At 38.7% G+C, this 18,383-nt stretch overlaps 1 pseudogene; it reads left to right on the top strand.

Moving 5' to 3' along the window:
- Positions 1 to 18,383, top strand: part of LOC129530139 (phosphoglucomutase-like protein 5) — a 35,515-nt pseudogene that overhangs the window by 6,524 nt on the left and 10,608 nt on the right.

Consider the following 18,383-nt stretch of genomic DNA (forward strand, 5'->3'; position numbering starts at 1 on the left):
AAATACTACATACACATTTGGGAAATCCAAACCAGATTTTTTCATGTGATAACCACACCCTCTTTTGACTTTAGCCTTGGAGGTAATGGAGTATGGCAGAAAAAACCCTGTATCAGCAGCTGGAAGACTCACCTTCTTTTCCTAGCTCTGCCATATGTTGACCAAAAGAGTCAAAGTCCATTCAGATGGTTGAGGGGCCTTGGAATTTTGTTTTTGGTTTTCACATACAAGTTGGAGGGCAGATGCGTTAGCCTCTTGAAATACCCAGAAACCACTTGTTTCCTCATCTAAAAATCAGGTATGACAGGATCATTTAATTATCCTGGAAATCAGATGAAGTACTGCATATGAAAGCACTTTGTAACATCGATAGCACTGGGAAATGTAAAGACCTTTTACTGAAATATAAAGGTGTATGGTCAACTGAATATATCTCAGATAATTATGATTTGACTGTATGTATTGAATATAACCTGTAGTGGGCCCCTTGGTAAACAGCTTACAGTTTTGTTGCAAGTTTTAGCCAAGAGAAAATTTATTTGTTGACTAGTCATGCCCTTTATTGGCCACATGATGAGCAGCAATGATATTAACACACAGTGCACCTTGCAGAATTCAAGAATGTCTCAGTGTCTTGTGAACTAGGAAGCTGAAATGCAGTGGTATGCAGAAGGCTGGCTCAGTAGGAGCCTTGGGAGTGTCCTCCAGATAGATGTTTGTGCAGGTTGTATTTGATTCCAGTTGGCCATGAAAAGCTGGTTGCTCTAAAGAATGAGAATATACTTGGTTTTGCATTTACTAGAACTATCTGGGGAACAAATCTTGGGGTGGAAGAAAGAAGGGAGGGAGGGAAAGCTGTGCTTCAATACCTAGGGCTTCTTTCCTGGAATGGATCTGAGAATCTGGGATTGGGTGGCTAATATCTCATCTCTAGAAGGGAGAAAGAACTGGGTGGTGATGGCTTTGTATTTTCTACTGGAGTTCACTACAGAATAGGTGAATGGAATGGGCTGCTATGATCCAGACATTAGGGAGGACAGGTTTGTGATACATTAGAAAACTTGAATGAGCCCTTCTATGATTCTCTCTTCCCTCTTTCTGCTTCCCTTTCTGAATCACCATCCCCAGGTTGTGGAATTAGCAAATCTATTATGTGAGCAATAGCAAACTTATAGGAGGCCTTGGCTCCATCTATCTCCCTGTTTGTGTCAGTTCATTCTGGATGCTTTTAGTCTGTGGTCTTCATTCACTCTTTTTATGGGGAAGTAAAAGGAGTGGGACAGATTATGAGAACAGCTGGGTCCTCCCAGTTGCTGGGGTGGTTATTTTAAGCTTTGTTTAATGTGTCCAGAGACCCAGATGGCATTTTTAACTAAGCTGCTTTATTAAATCTTGTGATAAAGCATAGTGATGTTTATTGAAAAGGCAGACACACGTCAGCAACATTATGCGTGAAACTTGCTCTAAGAATTTTCTATAAAACATCTGTTCTCTTTGAGCCTTTTGTGAACTCTGGAAGTTTGCTAGTTTCTGTACAGACTTGAGGACAAGAAGTTGGAACCCACTTTTGGAGATGTCCAAGCATAGGTATTGGAATCATTAATCCTAACCCTCTCAGTTTTAAGGCCCCGGATACCCTTCTGTTAGACAACAGTAACAAGAGCAAGCACTGTAATAACATTTAAACAAGATTATTTGGAAATAATGGACAAGAAAAATTAGTATAAATTGTTTGGGGATTTTAAAATTAAAGATAAAAAGCTAGGGCTTCGATGACCTGTGCCAGCCTATAGCCTTAAGAGTCAATTTGCAAACACTCAAGATTTGGCCAATATGCCTCTACTACTTCTACTTAACACAGTCAAAGGGAAATTTTTAGATTCTTTCATCTGATTTGACTCTCTTAGTTACAAATAAGAGGATATCTAGAATATATATGTGACTTGTTAAAATGAAAATCCACCTTCTCTGAGTCTTCAAATATCTTTCATATCTTACATTTTTAGTAACATCAACTTTTGAAGTCATGTCCGTAGTTGTATGAAAAGAAAAATTTCAGGAACATTCGACCTCAAAAGTTCTTTTTCTTAGTCTGAAGTCGTAGAAGCATTTGACTTTTACTTTCTCTTTTTAAGTTTGTACTAGTAGGTATTTTGTATAAATATAATATTTAATTATTGCCTTTGTATTCTTTTTCTCTAGTAAACATCCTGGTTTTTAGCTATCAATATGTAGTTTTACATTTAGGGATTTCTAATGGAAAGAGAAAGGAATCTGAAATCTGAGGACAAGAGTTTATTCTACTTGACCAAACACATACAAAATACTGGAAGGAGAGTTTTACAACAAATATTTAATGTCTATGACATGTAAAAAGGTTTTCCAAATCAAGAAAATTCAAACAATTCAATACAAATATCATCAATAATAACACATGAACAGGTGGCCAACCTTATTAATAACCAGAGAAATACAAATTAAAACAATCCATCAACTTGTAAAAAAGATGAAATTACCCAGAGTTGGTGTAGGTGATGGAAAATTGTCATGTTTGTATACTGTTCTTAGAAGTTAAATTGACATAACTTTTTGGTCAGGCAATTTGGAAGTATATATCTAAATTAATAGAGTAGTTTTCTAGTAACCTGGGAATCTCTTAATCTAAGAATCTTTACTGTAGATTTTTCTAGAACAAATGTACAAACATCTATGTACAAGGGTACTCACTGCAGCATTTTGCTAAGGAAAAACTCAGAAAAAATCTATATGTTCAACAGAGAACAGGTACATAATTTATGACACAACTGCACAATATACACCACTAAAATAAAGGATATAAATTTATATATAGTATGAAAAAGATGTGAATGATAGCTTGTTGGTGAAAAACAGCAATGACTGGAATATTGTGTGTAACGTAATCCTGCTTTTCTGTATATAGTGTAGGCATAGAAAATAGGATTGAAAGGACATACTCTAGTCAACAGTGGATATAGCTTGGGTGGAGGGGCTGTATAATGGGGAAGGAGAGTCCCTTTTCCTATCTATTCCATATACATCTCTGGATTTAAAAGATCATACATGCATATGCATTACCTTCAAAATTAAAATGATAAAGACAAAAGGAGAAGCTTTGGATTTGAATCATGATACTACTCTTTGCAACTTCTATGACCGTGGGGAAGTCGCCTAGCCTCCTGGGGTTTATTTCCTCATTTATAAAAATAGGGAAAGTAATAATACTTGTCTACATATCTTCTAGGGTTGTTGGGAGGATTGAATGTGATCATGGGTTACAGCATTATGAATTATTTATTCATGTAACACAATTATTATAAAAATATTTTGCTCTGATTAAAATAAAAGAAGGATGAGATCGTGTGTTTTTTTGTCCCAGTAGCTTTACTAACCAGAAAGCGCCTGCTGATGTGGTGATCACAGTTGCTTTGGTGCAGCTTCCTCTTGACTTTTGGCATTTCTCCATGCTGCTAGCTAAGGCTGAGGTGGCGACTGTTGAAGGTGTGAGCTCCTCCCCCTCCCAGCACACATTTGTGTGCGTACTCACACTCATGCACAAACAAACACACACATGCACACTCTATCACAGTACCTGAGGTGGCAGCAGCTGCTCCGGCATAGACTTTCACACAACATAAAGGGCTTTTTTGGTGTGGTCTGTGCATTATTTCCTGTTAAGCATGAGCTGAGTCAGTGCCATGCTTTTCCATCTGAAACCTTTCTGAGGCTCAGGCTGTGTTAAGAGCAAACCCTCTCCCCTCCATGCCCACCCCATGGCCCTCTACTGAAGCCAGATCTTAATCTGCTCATTTCATGAGGATTTTCAAACCGAATGGACTGGGCCATGTGAGAGATTACTGAAAGGAACAGACCAAGCAGAGGCTAAGAGACTCCACGCTAATCTGCTGAGTCATCTGAAAATGCACAGCTGTGGGAGCTCATGGTGCTTTAAAGTACTTTGGCAGGATGTTTGTTCAGGGGGCCTGTTCCTGCAGCCCTGCTGAATGTTTGGTTAGGAGGCATAATCTTTTTTTGGACAGGATCTCCCAAATGTAAAGTGATAGATGCTAATGTGGAATATAATACAGAAGATCCAGCTTGGATGTCATAAATAACAATAAATTGTTTAATCTTGCTGAGCTGTAAATCTATGATTGCCAGAGGTCTTTAGTTCACTGGAACATAGTATGGGGGCAGGGGCACTTAGCAAATAGGCAGTTATTATTTTCCAACCAGACAGAAACTGGTCTGATGGAATTTATCTAAAAAGGCATACACATGTATTTTAATTAATTGTGACAATTACTCAGAGAAAACACATGGCCCTAAAGAGGCTGAGGGGTTTTTTTTGTTCTACCTATAAATGTATATGCATATTCACCTATATTCTACCTATGTATAAGTAAGAGAATGAGTTTTTGTTTTGGGGATATATATTTATACGTATCTATACATATAGATATACACATACTTAATTTCTGTCTACCTATTAAGGTGCGGTGCCAGATGGAAAGTATTTTTAAGCATTTAGATAGTTTATTCTATAGCATATGTGTGCATATAGCCCCCCTATAAAGCTTTGTCTCTTTTCTGGATCTATTTAACAAGAGGCTAGAACAGAGTCCAAAATGTCAGAAATATTTGAACATTCCATAGAAATGAAGGAGGTGTTTCCAAATGACCTATGTTTCTATGGCAATAAATAGAACTTGTGCTGCGTTGGATGGGTCAGAAGTAAGGAATATAAACAGTGTAAGTATGACTATTCCAGGCAGAAATCTACCTTGTAAGAACAGCTTTGTGCAGTGAGCTCAACAACATTGATCAGTTAGCAGTCCGGTTCAGTACAACATTGATCAGGTAGCAAGCCTGTTCGGCAGTGCCAGTCGGAGACACAGATGGGGACAATCAAAGAAGATGCAGGTCAGGACAAGGATGCAGACATGTACCTGTCACTACCATGGACTTCAGCAGCTTCTTAGTGAGCAGGTTTATGATTAAAGAAGAAAGACATCGTTGATATGTAAGCATGTTACAATTAATTTGCTGTTTAGTTATTAGCAAACTACATCCAGTTTTTAGTTTTTAGGTTTTTTTTTCCTTTTTTCTTTTTTGAAACACGTTCTTATTCTGTCATCCAGGCTGGAGTGCAATCGTTATCCAAGCTCACTGCAGCCTTAAACTCCTGGGCTCAGTGGATCCTCCCACCTCAGCTTCCCAAGAAGCTGGGACTACAGGCGCACGCCACCATGGCCAGCTAATTTTTCTTATTTTTTTGTAGAGATGAGGTCTTGCTGTGTTGCCCAGGCTGCTCTTGAGCTCCTGGCTTCAAGCCATCCTCCTGTCTTGGTTTCCCAAAGTGCTGGGACTACAGGTGTGACTCACCATGCCTGGCCTACATCCAGTTTAATTTATACTACAGTGTGGGTTTAGTCCTCAAACATGTTTTTGTTTTACATATAAAAATTTGAGGTAAAAGAACATTTTTACATTGGTCAATAATGGTACATTTAAACAATGGATGACTATATCCATTAAAATCGTGTTGTGGAAGAATATTCAGTGACATGGAAAGATTGACTCAAGGGCAAGTGAAACGTGTCAAGAGTCTGTTAGGTACTAGACACTGTAAACTGGGTCTTGGCTGTGTTACTTGCTTACATCCTCCATCATGTGATCTTTTAGATAACAAAATCCAGATACACAGGGATTTGGGATCTTGCGCAAAGTCACCCAGGCAGTAGGTGGCAAAGTCAATTCTTACATTCTTTCCTATTGAACACCAAAATCTCAGCTTACCTCAGGGCACTTAACTCTGCTTTCTTGACCCACACCCAGGTAGACCCAATGGACACTTGTAGCTCTTATCCAGCTGGGGTGGTCACCTCATAAAATGGCAACAAGTGGGGCCCTTTCTTGTTCTAGTGAGTCAGACTGTATACCTTAAAGATTTCAGAGCACTTCCTATGTACTGAAATTGCCTCATTACCAGGAAGGACATACTTCCAATTTTCACCACCTCCATTTTGCATCCAAGGAAGATTAGATTTCTTGACCTTCTCAATGAAATCTTGAGAAATGGGTGGGCCTATTGAAGAACAGGACTTGGGCCACACTTCTAGATGCCTGTGACTTTTCTGCACTTATTCAGATATTAGGAATTGATTATGAAATCCATGGTGGTTTGATGCTAACGAACTCTCATCTATCTCTCCAGCATGTGTGTAAAGACTTCCAGAGGTACAGGAAGTTGAGGATGAGCTCTCTTACTTCCATCTGGTCTCCATGTAACAAATCATATAACTGCACAATCATCCAAATGCAAATGAAGGAGTCCCTTGATGTTTGGATAACCACATTCATGCCTCGAGTTTGTTATTTCTTGAAATTGCCCTTATCCGTCACCTGTTTACCCATGGACAACACTACTTAAGGGCTGGCAATCTGCAGCCCATGGCAGCTTGGCTTTGGGGTTCCTTCCAGTGTTTTGTTTTTGTTTTTAACCGAGAAGACAGGAAACAGGCATCTTTGTGTATATGGCTTGCCACAGCCCTTCGTAGATGGACATGGTGGAGGCCGTGTGGTCCCAGAGAACACCTCCTCTGTGAAGCATCAGGGAAGTTTCTGTTCATTGTGTCTTCACTCTCTCCAATTCACTTGGGGAGTGATAGGGATTATAACACAGTGAGCAGAGGATATTGGGGAATGTCATGCTTAATTTTCTTTTCTTTTTTTTTCTTAAATGACATTTAAAGCTAAAAGAGAATCACAAAGGGTAAGTCTGATTTAAGACATTTCACACATGAAAGAAATCCTGCTTTCATGCGTGTTATGTCACAGGAAAAACTCATTTAGAGTCAACATTCTGCACCTACTCCGAAATTTTAGCCTGAGGGTTTAAATATTACCTCGCTGCTCTCTAGGACTTTAATTTGAGCTAATTAGAAATGGAACTCATACTAAAACTAATTTAGGAAAGAAGCTGTTGATGTTCTGAAGAAAAACAGCTGTCAGAAATAAGATCATTAAAAAACCATAGTTGTATATGGCACAAAATGTAAAGGAATAGAAATGCTGGGAGAAAGCTTTTATAGAATAACATTTTATCTTTCTTTGGACACTGGTCTAAGGCATGTGAAAGGGCAAATTGATTCCCTTGGCACCTGGTATGCTCATTTATGGATGAAAAAGCCCAATGACATAATTTAGGTGAGGTTTAAGGCTTGATGGGAGGCATTGGTGCCATTAGAAGGACGGACACAAAGAGTTCTTAAGTAACGGCATCATGGGAAATGATAATTGCACACTCCTTTCTACTATGTCTTGGTTTCCCCAAGCATTTAGAAGTCACGGCTGGGTAGAAACAAATTTATCATGAGTCTGTCTGCGTGTTTGGGAATGCATATGCCTCACAGATGTGTCTGCAGGGGTCTGTGTGATAATGTTCATATATGTGATAGATGTGGACCCTGAGATCTATATCTGTGTGGACCCTGGGATCTGTACATGTGTGTGAGTGACAGTGGACTAGGGTCCACTTTGCCCCCTTTTCCACGTGGGAGTTGAAGGAAATGCCCCTTAATGGCAGTAGCATCCACTTGGGTGTGTGCACCTTCTGGAGGACTGGGTGAGGTTGCCCTTCTTCCAGCCAAAGCCAGACCCTATGGTGTGGGACGTTCAGTGGGGAGCAACAGAATGCCATGGCTTGGTCCTCCCTGGGCTGTGGTTTGGATTTCACTCAGGAATGAAAGTCAGATATTGTCTGCTTCAATGCTGTAAACATAACTAAGGATAATTATGTAAGTAGACCATCTTTTCCTTGCAAGGTAGCGGTCTGCTGCATTGACAGAGGGTAGTAGTTCCAGGACTTTTTCAGAGAGTAAAATGGTACTTTAAGGGATAATCTGCTATCTAAAGATGAATTTTAAATGTTGGAGGGGGTTGTGGGATTCGGGGAAGACAATAGAATAATTTGTGTCATGGTTAATTTAACAAAGAGCTTTTGTTTATAGAATCTGATCTTCGGTGGATTTTAACAACCCTCTTCTTTCCTGGCTTTTCAGATAAAGAGGCAAAGCCTCAGAGAAGTTAAATGATTGATCCTATGTCAGGGGATAGAGTCAAGACTCATACCTATGCCTTTTAACTTCAAGTTGAGTGCTTTTTCTTTATACAAAAGGGCTTCCAAAAGTTATATTTCTTTTTATCAATGACTAGATCTTGAAAGCCATACCTTTTCTGATGGCATTTATCCTGAGCTAATTGGTAGAGAGAGGGTGAACAGAAGAGAAGACACAGACACGCAGAGAAGAAGACGTGAAAACAGAGGCAGAGACTGGAGTGATGTGAACACAAGCTCAGAAATATGTGGAGGTAACAGAAACTGGAAGAGGCAAGGGAGGATCCTCCCCTAGAGCCTTTCGATGAGGCAGACCCCCACTGACACCTTGATTTTGAACTTCTGGCCTCCAGAACTATAAGGGAATAAATTTTAATTGCTTTTAGCCACCAAGTTTATGGCAATTTGTTACAGCAGACTTGTGAAGCTAATACAAACTTTGTATTCATTTCCTAGGACTCCCATAACAAATTACCACATATTTGGTGGTTTAAAATCACAGAAATTTATTCTCTCACAGTTCTGGAGGCCAAAAGTCAAAATCAAGGTATCGGCATGGCCACACTCTGCAGATGCTCTAGTGAGAATCTGTTCCCTGCTTCTTCCAGCTTCTGGCAGCAGAATACATTCCTTGGCTTCCCGGGTGTGGCTGCATCACTCCAATCTTTGCATCTGTCTTCATGTCTCCTCTTCTTTGTGTCTATTCTAGTAAGTACAAAGTGCTGCATCTTCCGTGATGGAAGTGGCCCAAATTAACCAATCTACCACCAGGTAGCTGGCTGATCATTTGGGGAATGGTACGATAAGGAGACTCAGTGTTGGTCCCTGCTGCTGGTAGAGTAGGCACTCTGCAGTGGCCATAGCCAGGTCAGCCTTGGTGAGTGAATGTCCATGTTGTTGAGCCCATGCATAGCCTTCATCCCTGCCATCACGGCCATGGTATTACAGCATTCTTGCATTGCTATAAAGAAATACCTGAGGCTGGGTAATTTACAAAGAAAAGAAGTTTCCTTAGCTCATGGTTCTGAAGGCTGTACAAGCCTGGTGCCGGCATCTCCTTGGCTTCTGGTGAGGCCTCAGGAGCTTTTACACATGGCGGATGACAAAGTGGGAGCAGGCATATCACACAGCAAGAGTGGGAGCAAGAGAACAAAAGAGAAGGTGCCACATACTTTTAAACAAGCAGATCTCATGTAAATTCAGAGCGAGAACACACTTATCATCAAGGGCATGGTGCTAAACCGTTCATGAGGGACTCGCCCCCATGATCCAAACACCTCTCACTGGGCCCCACCGCTAACACTGAGGATTACATTTCAATATGAGATTTGGAGGAGACAAACATCTAAACCATAACAGCCACTTGGCTCATGAGCCCATTGGACAATGACAGGAATGGCTGGGGGAAAGCCACTCATTGACATCCACAGAACTGGTCATCCTATTATTAAAATCCTCCTCTGCCTAGGTCACCATTTGGTGAGTGTCCATAAGGGACACAAATATCTTCACAATTTTCCATGTCTTACCTCAGAAGCCCCATCACCCTCTCTTTCACATCTCCTCCAGTACTTATCCCCCAGATGATAGGACCATGTCCAGCAATACCTCTTCTCTCTGGTATTGATGGGTTAATGAGCAGATCTCACATAGGTAAAATTTCCAGATATCTAGAATTTAATCTTCTGTTAATTCTCCAATTATAACTAAAGTATTTCAGGTTGAAACTTTATTCAAGTGTAATTACTCACTTTAACCTTCTTAAACAGAATGTATATTACCTTTTCAAAAATAACTGAAATTTAATAAGATAAAAATGTATCTATAATCGTTCCTACTTAATAACTTTACATGTTTATTTCTGCATTTTTCTAAGTCCTTGCCCCAAAGTGGACATAATTTTATACTGTAATAGCATAAAATAATTTTGCATTTGACGTTTTTGATTTGGCATTAAACTATTATTTATGTTTCTTTCGCTACTGCTTAAGAAAATGTGGGTGGTTGTAATAAATAAACCTGAAATGTAGGCAATTTTTATTGCCTTAAAAACAATAGAATGTTATTTCTCACTCACACAATAGTCCAATGAGGATGTCCCTGGTGGGCAAAGACTCTTGTCTACCAAATGGGATGGGGACTCAGTTTCCTTCCCTCTTGTGACTCTGGCATTGCCTAGAGCCACATGATTACCTGTACTGAATCTGTAGAAAGAGAAATAAGCAGTGTAGAGATGATATGTCTGTTTTCTGATATCCTCAGCCTAGAAGAAACACACATTACTTCTGTTCTTATTCTCATACTAGTTTATCACCCATTGTCCAAATGCACCATGTGGCCACACCTAGATGCAAGGTTGGGTTGGAAAATGTAGCCCCTGGCTGGGCAGCTGTTCCTCAGCATTGACTCTGTGCTATGGAAGGGCTTCCTAAGTTTTTGTGGACTGCTATTCCAGTCTGTCCCCACTATACAATCTTCATAATTTTCCCTTTAAATGGCTGAGAGAAAATTTTGAACAAAAGCTACAAACATTTTTCAGATTCTTGATTCTCCAGACTTATTACTTGAGGGCAGTGACTAAATTATATTCAGTTCTATATCAGAAGGTTCTTCCATATTGCTGGTTTCATGGTAGATACTCAATAAAATGATTTGAATGACTACATAAATTTTAGCAAGAGCATATGGAAAATAATTTATCATGACTTAGGGTAATACTATAGGTGTAATTATTGTCCTTTCTCTTTCCTGACTTGATTAATAGCACCACTATCCATTAAGTTATTAAAGGTAGAAAGCTGAGATTATTCTTGACTCCTTTTCTCACTGGTCCAGTATTAGTTATTTATTGCAGTGTAAGAAATTACCATGAAACTTAGTGGCTTAGTTGGGGCTTGATGGGGGCTGGAGGATCCACTGCAAGATGGCTCAGTCACTTGGCTGGCAAGGTGGTGCTGGCTGTTAGCCTCCCATCTGATCCTCCTCTTTCCACTCCTGCCACTCTTCAAGGTATTTTTTCCAGAGCAGCCGTTCATCATTCATTTATTTTTTCCCATTAATTAATTCAACAGATATTTATTGTATACTTACCATATGCCAGATTTGTTCTAGGTTCTTGGAATATAGCAGTGAAAAAAAAACAGTCCTTGGATCTTATATACAGTGGGGAAATAAACATATAATGTAGAAAATTAGATGGTAATATGTATGAGCACATATATTTATTATTTCTCATCATTTCTATGAGACAGGAGATGGGTATTCTGGCTTGGGGACTCACATGAGGTCACAGTTACATGTTGGTATTGGTTTGGTCATATGAAGGCTTGGTGGAGGCTGGAGAATCCACTGTGAGATGGCTCAATCCCTTGGCTGGAAAGTTGGTGCTGGCTGTTGTTGGCAGGCCTTGCTTCCTCTTCACAGGGCTTCTTGAGTGTCTTCATGACATGGTGGCTGGCCTCTCCCAAAATAAGCTGTCCAAGAGAGCAGGGCAGAAGTGTCCATGCCATTTATGGCCTCACCATGGAAGTCACACACAATCACTTCTGCAATATATACTGATTACCCAGATCTGCATCGTTCAGTGTGGGAGGGGACCACAAAAAGGCACAAATGCCAAAAGGCAAGGACCATTGGGGCCATTTTGGAGGCTATTTACCACAGCCCCTCTCTTCCATATTCCAGTCCACCTGCATATTCTGTTCATCCTCCTTCCAAAAATGTATCTCAAACCAAATGACTAATTTTCATTTCTGTTGGCTCTAGCCTAGTCCAAGACTCTATCAACACTCGACTTGAAGAGTCTCCCGTCTGATATTCCTCTTTCTGCTCTTGCCCCCCTTCAAGGTATTTCTCTCAGAGAAGCCATTCATCATGCATTCATTATTCTCCATTCATTAATTCAACAAATATTTATTGTACGCTTACCACATGCCAGATTTATTTTAGGTTCTTGGGATATAGCAGTGAAAAAAAGTCCTTGGGCTTTACATACAGTGGGAAAATAAATAATATGGAAAATGTTAAAGACAACATATGTGATCCAGAAAATTATAGCAGGGTGAAGGAAATAGGAAACAATAGAAAAGTTAGGGACTTCTGGCTATAGTATTATATAGGGCTGTCAAGGGTGCTATCTCTGATTAGCTTACATTGAAACAGAAACCCAAAAGACAGTAGAGGCAGGTATGTTAATATCTGGGCAAGTATTCTAAGCAGAGGAAAAAGAAAATGCAAGGACCCTGAGGCCGGATCATGTTTGGTATGTTTGAGGAATAGCTGTTCTGTTCCGTTGTGGCTGGAACAGAAGAAGGAGGGCGGGAGGGTGATGGAGAATGGTACATGATGGAGGTCAGATTATGTAGGGCCTTGTAGACTACAATGAAGACTTTGGCTTTGTTTTGGGTTGGTGGGGGACAAGGAAAGCTATTGGAATGTTTCAGTGACTTGATGTGACTTACTTTTTAATAGGACCATTTGGGCTGCTCAGCCCATGATGTTTAAAAATGCAATCAGGTCACTTCCACTGTTTAAAACCTTTCAATGGATTCTGGTTGTACTTAGAATAAAATCTAAGCTCCTTAGCTATTATTATTATATTATTATTAAAATTGACGCCCTTTATTACAGCAGTCTAATTCCTTCCTAATATGTACCTCACTAGTAACTATTATTATTATTGCTTATTTGTTTATAATCTGTCTCCTCTACTTGAAAATATGTAGCCTGGGGATCTTGTGGATTTCCATACTAAATCATCCCAAGGCCACTTTGCTTTTGAGCTGTGTGTGTGTGTGTGTGTGTGTGTGTGTGTGTGTTTTTATCTCTTCTGTATCTTTTTTTCCCATGATCTCGCTGATTGTTATATTTGGTCAGTGACTGACCTCTAGCAATGATGGTGCCAGGGCAACTTTGTTGTTGAACTGTATGTTAAAGTTTGTTTTGGCTTGTTGGTTATATCAGTACTTATCAAATGAATTATCTGGGAAGAGAGGAGAGGATCTTATTAAAATACAGGTTCTTATTCGGTAGGCCTTGGGTGGGCCTTGAGGTTCTGCATTTCTTTCTTTCTCTTTCTTTCTTTTTCTTTTTCTTTTTCTTTCTCTTTCTTTCTTTCCCTTTCTTTCTTTCTTTCCTTCATTTCTTTCTTTTCTTTCTTTCTTTTCTTTCTTTCTTTCTTTCTTTCTTTCTTTCTTTCTTTCTTTCTTTCTTTCCTTCCTTCCTTCCTTTCTTTCTTTCCTTCCTTCCTTCCTTTCCTTCCTTCCTTCCTTCCTTCCTTCCTTCCTTCCTTCCTTCCTTCCTTCAGACAAAGTCTCACTCTGTAGCCCAGGCTGGAGTGCTGTGGTGCCATCTTAGCTCACTGCAACCTCTGCCTCCCAGGTTCAAGCAATTCTCCCACCTCAGCCTCCGGAGTAGCTGGGACTACAGGCGTGCACCACCATGCTCAGCTAATTTTTGTATTTTTAGTAGAAATAGGGTTTCACCACGTTGGCCAGGCTGGTCTCGAACTCTGGAGCTCAAGTGATCTGCGCACCTCAGCCTCCCAAAGTGCTGGGATTTCAGGTGGAGCCACCATGCCCAGCTGAGGTTCTGCATTTCTATCAAGCTTGCAGGTGATGCCCATGCTGCCAGCCCTTTGAGTAACAAGGGGGCTTTATTACTGAGCTTGGCTGAACATTGGAATCATCTGTGGAGCTTTAAAACTACTAATGCTGGGCTCTCAACCCCAGAGATTGCAATATCATCAGTCTAGAATGCAGTTTGAGTACTAGGATTTTAAAAAGTTTCATAAGTGATTCTATTTTGTAGAAATATTGAGAACTACTAGATTGGATGATATTGAATCCAATTTTAAAACAAGGTGTAGCAATAAATGTTCTTCAGCGCTGTGTTGCTGACTTTTTAGAAAGTCAGTTTTGTAGCTCTAGAAAGAATCTGGCTGCATCCATGGATGACCTCCAGATCTCCGCTTAGCATGACTGGGTAATTTCTCCAATGTCTCCAGCACACGCTGTCACTTAACAGCAGAAAGAGAATTCCTACTTTCAGGAGAAAAGTCATTCCTGAAGATTACAGTTAAAATATGCCCACAGATGATGAGGTTGTAGTAAATCGGTCCCCTTGCTCTCTGAGCTTGTTCTAAGTTACAGGAAGCAGAAGAAGCAGAGAAGCACTCCATTTCTTTTTTCTTGTAATCTCTAGCATGTTCACATGCGTAGTTTCTGAGTCAGTAGCAAACTAAGAACTTCTTGTGTGATTCAAGCTAACCCCCCGATTATCAGAAGCAGATGTTTCAAACAACTGAAGATCAATGAGGCATATCCTATTTACAGGTTAATAATTGACTACTAGATGCAGGTGCACCAAATGGTCTTAGAGACATTAGATAGGAGAGACAATGTCAGTGCTCCCCCTACCCTGCCTCCCCTAATCTAAAGCCTACTCTGTTTCTTTTATCAAGTGATTGGCTGTATGTTAACAGAGCCTGGGGCACTTTCCTGTTGAAATACCTTTAATCCCAAGCAACTGGATTGATTTTTTTTTTTTTGGATGGTTTAGATTGGACGACTGATTATTGTACAGAATGGCATCTTGTCGACACCTGCGGTCTCCTGCATTATCAGGAAGATCAAGGCAGCTGGTGGAATCATTCTAACAGCCAGCCACTGCCCTGGAGGACCAGGGGGAGAGTTTGGAGTGAAGTTTAAAGTTGCCAATGGAGGTATGTGGTTCAGTATATGCCTTAATAATCACGATTTCGTTCCTCTTATATTATTATAGTCTCACGGTGACCCTTTGATGATAGACAAGCAAGGTGCAGAGGACCTAGCTCAGAAAAATTTAGTGAGGTGCCTAAAGTGATCCAACAAAGAAGTGGCATGATGGGCTCATGAACCCATTTGGGTGGTCTCTTGGTCCCCTGTACTCTTCAGCATAAACTATTGAATAGTTGATGCTTATCTGATATGGAAGGACTCTGAATTTTAACATTAAAACATACCCTGAAGGTCGTTGTCTAAATGACAATTACCCTCATTTTACACATGAACAAATCAAAGGCCTGAGAGGCTGAGTTACTGCTGAAGGCCACAGGGTTGATCAGGGTCAGATTAATGATTTTTAGCCCAAATCCTGGGCTCTCTTTTTCCTACAGTGTTGACTTTCTCTCAAAATCACAGAATTGTTTCACTTTTTCTTATATTCACAGCAATTTATAGTTTGGGGGTCCTTAGTGGAGGGGGTGGGATATATGTATGGAGTAAATTTCTTTTAAAAATTGAACACACAAAAAAATAGGGAGAATAAGAAATAGATAACATGTACCCATTATCTTGTTTTTCTATTTTGCTTATCTTTTTTTCTGAAGAATTTTAAAGCAAATTATAGCACAAGAACATTTCACACCCAAATATTTTTGTATGCATCTCTTAAAAAGAAAGACACATTGCTGCATGACCGTGCTAACATACCTAACAATAATAACATTAATTATCCAATATCACCTGAAAACTAATCTATAGTCAAATTTTTCAATAATCCCCAAAATATTATTATTTATAGCTGTTTTATTCAAATCAGGATACATCTAAGGATGCCATGCATTTGCTTGGCAAGTCTCTTACATCTCTTTTAATCTAGAACACTGAGTTTGCATGAATGTGGGTAGGAGTCAAATTTTAACCAGCAACAGTTACCATGATAAATTATTCCTCATCCCAGGCAAAGCAGTGCATTCTGAAGGGAAAACTTATTATCTATCCCTCCTTGTAGACGTTTTACACGTTATCCAAACAAGAAAGTGTATTCATGTTGAATATTTAAAAAACAATATTGTAACCAGAAAGCAGAAAACTAAACCACCAAACCACAAAGGTAGACAACAATAGAGGAAGAAGAGAACAAATTATCTACAAAGTAACCAGAAAACAATTAGCAAAATGGCAGGAGTAAGTCTTTTACTATCAATAATAACCTTGCTGGTACATGGGTTAAACTGTCTAATCAAAAGATACAGAATGGCTGAGTGGATCAACAACAAGATCCAACTAGATGCTGCCTACAAGAGACCCATTTTTAAACTTTAAGAATAGGCATATACTGAAAGTAAAGGGATAGAAGGAGATATTCCATGAAAACAGACTGTTACCAAAAGAGAGCAGGGATGCCTATACTTATATCAGATAAAACAGACTTCCAGTAAAAAGCTGTTCCAAGAGACAAAGAAGGTCATGATTTAATGATAAAGAGGTCATCTTATCAAGAGGACATAACAATTGTAAACATATATGCATCCAAAATTGAAGCACTTAAATATGTAAAGCAAATATTAGTGGACATGAAGGAAGAAATATACAGCAATATAACACTAATAGGGGACTTCAGTACTCCACTTGCAACAATGGAGAGATCAACCAGACAAAAAATTAACAAGACAACACTAAATTTGAACTATACTTCAGACCAAATGGACCTACCAGACCTACATTCATCCAACAACAGCAGAATATACATTCTTCTCTAGCATACATAGAACATTCTCCAGGATAGACCATATGTTAGGCCACAAAATAAACCTTAACAAATTCAAAAAGATTGAAATCATGTCTAGTATTGTTTCCAACCACAATGGTGTGAAGCTAAAAATCAATAACAGGAGGAATCTTGGAAAATTTACCAATATGTGGAAATTAAACAACATGCTTATGATGAACTAATGGGTCAAAGAAGAAATCAAGAGGGAAATTAAAAAATATTTTGAGATTAATGACAATGGAAACACAATGTATCAAAACCTACAGTATGCAGCAATGTCAGTTCTAAGAGAGAATTTTATAGCAATAAATGCCTAGATTAAAAAAGGAAAAAGATCTAAATAAGTAGACTAACATTATGCCTCAAGGAGCTAAAGAAAGAACAAACTAAACCCAAAGTGAGCAAAAGGAAGGAAATAATGAAGATCAGAACAGAAGCAAATAAAATGTAGTATAGTAAAACTATAGAAAATATAAATAAAATCAAAAGTTGGTTCTTTGAAAAAATAAAATCTACAAACTCCTAGCTAGATTCACTAAAAAAAGCAGACTCAAATAAATAAAATCAGAAATGAAAGTGGAGACATTGCAATAGACACCTCAGAAATAAAAATGGTCATAAGGGATTATTATGAACAATTTTATGCCAACAAATTGGAGGACCTAGAAGAAATGGATAAATTTCTCGAAAAACTAACCCATCAAGATTGAATTGGGAAGAAACAAAAAGTTTGAACACTCCAACAACAAATAAAGAAATTGAAGAAGTGATTAAAAACTTTCCAAAATAGAAAAGCCTAGGACCAAATGGCTTCATGGCTGAATTTTATCAAACATTCAAAGAATAATTATTACCAACACTTCTTAAACTCTTCCAAAAATTAGAGCTACAGGGAATACTTCCAAACACATTTTGTGAGGCCAGCATCACCTTGATACCTAAAGCCAGACAAACATATTGTAAGAAAATAAAACCATAGGCCAGTATCTCTGATAAATATTGACGAAAACCAAATTCAACAACACATTAAAGAAATTATGAATCATGGCCAAGTGGGATTTATCCCTGACATGCAAGACTGGCTAAACAGAATGAAAGATAAAAACCACATGATCATCTCAATTGGTGCAGGAAAGGCATTTTACAAAGTTCAGCATTCTTTCTTAACAAAAACTCTTAACACTTTAGGTATAGAAGGAAAGTTTCTCAACATAATAAAGGCCGTTTATAAGAAACCCACAGCTAACATAATAATCCATTGGGGACAACTGAAAACTTTTCCACAATTTAGCACATGGCAGGGATGCTCACTCTTGCTATTTCTATTCAACATAGTTTTGGAAGTACTAGCAAGAGCAATCAGACAAGAAAAATAAATAAAAGTCATCCAAATTGGAAAGGAGAAAGTAAAATAATCTCTATTTACAGATGATATGATCCTATATATAGAAAATTCTAAAGATTCTACACATGCACACACACACACACACACAAATTTTTAGAACTAATAAATGAATTCAATAAGTTGCAGGATACAAAATCAACTACAAACATCAGTAGCATTTCTATACATAAATAATGACCCAGCTGAAAATAATCAAGAAAACAATGCCATTTATGATAGCATCAAAAAAATACTTAGGAATAAATTTAACCAAGGGGTGAAAGTATACTGAAAACTATAAAACATTGATTGAATAAGACACAAATAAAT

Source organism: Gorilla gorilla, chromosome X, assembly GCF_029281585.2.
Source record: "Gorilla gorilla gorilla isolate KB3781 chromosome X, NHGRI_mGorGor1-v2.1_pri, whole genome shotgun sequence".
NCBI lineage: Eukaryota > Metazoa > Chordata > Mammalia > Primates > Hominidae > Gorilla > Gorilla gorilla.